We start from the raw sequence: 4,280 nt of genomic DNA on the forward strand, positions 1-4,280 counted from the left end.
TTGCTAATTAATAGCATTGCATGTCGTGTTACTAATTTTCATCTCCTTTTACAATGTTTATTTGTCGGGTAGGCGGGAAAGAAATTTTGCTATACTTCCGTACATAGAAAGTCCGAATGATAGATCGTTTTACCGTGATTTGGGGGGGGGGGGGGGGGGGGGGATTAACAGGGTCGGAATCAGAGCTGAAAGAGAGAAGTCGGTAAGTATGGCGTGGTAGCAATGCAGACCGACTGACCGAGGACTTGACAATCAATGAGACGAGGCTGCTATTTGCACGAGCGAAAGTCATCGCCCACAATGGACATGGCACTGCATGCGTGTATGGCCACCTTGGGTATACTCCCGTTGGAGTATATACCAATATACGTGGATACACCCCTGTCCAGATGCCGGGTAAAAGTGTGTTCTGAAGTTTAGAATGTACATCACAGAGGAAATAATTAAAGGTAAAATGCGGGTTGATGAATGGGCTTTGCCTGAAGTGAGAATTGCTCCTGTTCCTAAAACTTGGCCTCACCCCTCTATTGAGTAAGTTGCTCTATCAGTTGATGGTTCTTTTTCAGTGGAATCTGGCGTGGCGTGACAGACAGGATTCTTCGACGATGTGATGGTTCACTTATTTTTACAGCATATCGGTTTATTTTCAATTGTAATGATTCACTGGAAGCTGAGATTCATGCAATCATGCAGGGGGTGGCGCTAACTGTACAACATTTCACTCTTTCGGTCATCGTTCAATCTGAATTAAGTGAGGCTTTGTCCTGTCTATCAGGGAACGGACTTGATCGTTCTGCCTGTGGTCATCTCGTGGCTGAAATTAAAGAGTTGTTGAGACACATGGAATTTATTCCTCAGAAGTTGAATAGAGATCAAAACAGAGTTGCCAATCATTTGGAAAATTATAGTCGTATAGATTGTACCAGGCTGTATAGATGCACGTAGGACCACCATGTATTGAGGATCTTTTGCAATGTGGAATAAAACTCCTTTTTCCCGAAAAAAAAGAAGTCTAGAGGTTCGTGGTGCTGATGTTGAGGAGGTACATAGTTCAATGCATCGGATTACGCACCAGAATGTTTCGTGGTGCTGATGTTGAGACTCTTCCAAAGCCGCCACCCAATTAATGTTGTTTCGTTTTACTCCCCTCTCAGTTTAAAGCCGCCACCTAATCAATGTTGGTCTATTTATGTCCCTGTCGTGATTCCGTATTCACTGACTAGGCGGGAAAGAAATTCTGCATATATAGTCCGAATGGTAGATGGTTATGGGGGAGTACACAAGGATTTTGATCAAATGAAACTTGTTTGAATTAACAGGCCAAAATCAAAGCTGAAAGAGAGAAGTCAGTAAGTATGGAGTATGGGCGGCGTAGTAGCAATGCAGACCGACTGACCGAGGACTTGACAATTCAATTCATGAGACGGCTATCTGCACCAGAGAAAGTCATCGCCCACAATGGACATGGCACTGCATGCGTGCATGGCCACCTTGGGCTATATATACGTGGACACACCCCTGTCCAGATGCACGCAGAGCAGCATCGGCAACAAAAAATTCTTGTTCAGCTGCACTATTCCCAAGGCCAAACAGCCATGGCCGATCTCCTGTACCAATCCTTCCTACTCTTGGGCGTCGCCGTGGTGCTACTCCGGATCCTTAAACTCTCTCTCCAGCCGAAGGTGAGGAACCCGCCGGGCCCATGGAAGCTGCCTGTCATCGGCAGCATGCACCACCTCTTGAACGTGCTCCCGCACCGCGCCCTGAGGGACCTGGCCGGCGTACACGGCCCGCTCATGATGCTCTAGCTCGGGGGACCCCTCTCGTCGTCGTGTCGTCGAGGGAGATGGCTCGCGAGGTGCTCAGGACGCACGACGCCAACTTCGCCACCCGCCCCAGGCTCCTCGCTGGTGAGACCCTGATGTACGGCTGTTCCGACATCCTTTTCTCACCGTCCGGCACCTACTGGCGCAAGCTCCGGCAGCTCTGCGCCGCCGAGATACTGAGCGCGAACCGTGTCCGTTCCTTCAGGCACATTAGGGAGCAAGAGGTACGTCGGTATTCTCCAAATAATAACTCTTCATTTTGAACGATGTTAATTTCCTTTTGCTAATATATATAGGGTGTTCAAATTAGAGAATGAGTAGTCTACCTGTTTGTACATGTACAGGTGAGAAATCATGTAGAAAACATTCATGCCGCAGGGCCATCTACGCCGGTGGACGTCACCATGACTTTCTTCAACCTAACGATAAAAAAACGATCAGCATCGTCTCCCGCGCATCCTTCGGGAACAAGCATAGAAACGTCCAAGAGTTCCTATCGGCGATAAAATCCGGTGTCGCACTAGCCGGGGGCTTCAAGATCCCCGATCTCTTCCCGACATGGCGGTCCGTGCTGGCCAAGGTGACCGGCATGCGCCGCACCTTGGAGGATGTCCACATGACGTTGGACTCCACCTTAGAGGGGGTCATAGAAGAGAGGGAAGGCATCCGGAAGGACAGGGTCAAATCCGGTGCATCGTCGGACGTCGAGGAGAACGTGGTGGATGTTCTCATCGGACTGCAAGAGAAAGGTGGCATCGGTTTCCACCTTAACACAAACAGCATCAAGGGCGTCATACTTGACATGTTCGTGGCTGGAACTGGCACGTTGGCGTCATCACTGGATTGGGGTGTGTCTGAGCTCATGCGGAACCCAAGGGTGATGGACAAGCTGCAGCGCGAGATCCGAGTGGCGTTCCGTGGCAGGGCGACCATCAATGAAGGCGACATCGAGGCCAGCGAGCTCCCATACCTGAAGCTTTTCATCAAGGAGAACCTCCGGCTACACCCGCCAGCGCCACTCCTGGTGCCCCGGGAGTGCGTCGAGGCCTGTGAGGTCGACGGATACCTGATTCCCGCGGGTTCGCGCCTTCTCGTAGATGCATGGGCTATTGGGAGAGATCCAAGGTATTGGGAGGACGCTGAAGAATTCAAGCCCGAGCGGTTTGAGGATAGCTCCGTCGATTTCACAGGGAGCAACTACGAGTTTCTGCCGTTTGGGGCTGGACGGAGGATGTGCCCGGGCATCTCCTACGGGCTCCCCGTCTTGCAAATGGCGCTTGTTCAACTCTGCTACCACTTTGACTGGTCCCTTCCTGAGGGCGTCACCGAGGTGGACAGGACGGACGGGGGTGGCCTCGGTCTGCGCCGCAAGTCGCCTCTCCGGCTCTGTGCCAAGTCGTTTGTCCCCGAGTCAGTGTATGAAGCATAACTAGCTAGCTAGCTAAGTTATTTGGCATCCCTCTGCTACTTTCCAGCACAACTTGTTGTGCTATGTATGGTGATTTTATGGATCAATAAAGTGTCAGATTTTTCTGTAAAGAATTAGTATTGTTACGCCAAACCCATGCGGAAATTCAATTAAATTATACTTAGTAAGCACAAGGTTCTTGCAAACGGCGGCCTTATAAGAATGTTCTTCTTTACAGCATTAGGGCCATAATTATGTTTGAATGTTGACAGGAGAGCTGTCAAATCCGTTGATCAGAAAGAGGTATTACAAGAACACCCATAAGGAGAAATGCACCACATAAAGGCGAGAGCCAAAAAAAAAGGGATGCTCAGTTTATTTGAGGGAAACCGAATGGAAACCTAGACAGCGTGTAGCTAGACTAGGCCTAAGGCACCAAATTACATACAAAGTGTCGGAAGGCCAACACTCCATAACACACCCGGCCGAGCACTCGGACATTATAACCGCTACTAGAGTACACACCGAAAACCGTCATATTAGTGCGGGCTACCACGAGCATATCCGCAAACCTCGACGACACCAGAGAGGAACGATATGCCTGATAGAGCGAACCTATGCCTCTCCAATCCCACCAGGTTGACTCACACAATTTGTCGGGTGCTCCTTGTATGTGAAAGGTGTTCATGCTGCGCACCATCGTCGACGAAGTGACCAGACCCAAATAGGAAGCACCACCAACGACTCCACGCTCACTAAATCGCTGCCCGCTCCTGATCATCCACACGACCATTGAACTGATGCTACCATTACGAGACTTGACTCTAAGGCAATGCTTCCAACAAAGTAATGACGCCATGGGCACCACCATTAGACATGGTTTTTACCAGGAGACAAGAACTCGAGGTCGGAAGAGGTGTTGAATCCCCTCATGGCGCCTTCAACAAGGGAAGCCACACCCGAAGGCATGAGACCGTTTTTACTACTCCCTCCGTCCTAAAATAAGTGTCTTAACTTCAGCACAACTTTATACTACTAAAATTAGT

At 49.7% G+C, this 4,280-nt stretch overlaps 1 pseudogene; it reads left to right on the forward strand.

Moving 5' to 3' along the window:
* Window positions 1–1,595: 1,595 nt before the first annotated feature.
* LOC109740975 (premnaspirodiene oxygenase-like) lies at window positions 1,596–3,368 on the forward strand (annotated as a pseudogene).
* Window positions 3,369–4,280: the final 912 nt, after the last annotated feature.

This window comes from Aegilops tauschii, chromosome 4, assembly GCF_002575655.3.
Source record: "Aegilops tauschii subsp. strangulata cultivar AL8/78 chromosome 4, Aet v6.0, whole genome shotgun sequence".
NCBI classification, from domain to species: Eukaryota; Viridiplantae; Streptophyta; class Magnoliopsida; order Poales; family Poaceae; genus Aegilops; species Aegilops tauschii.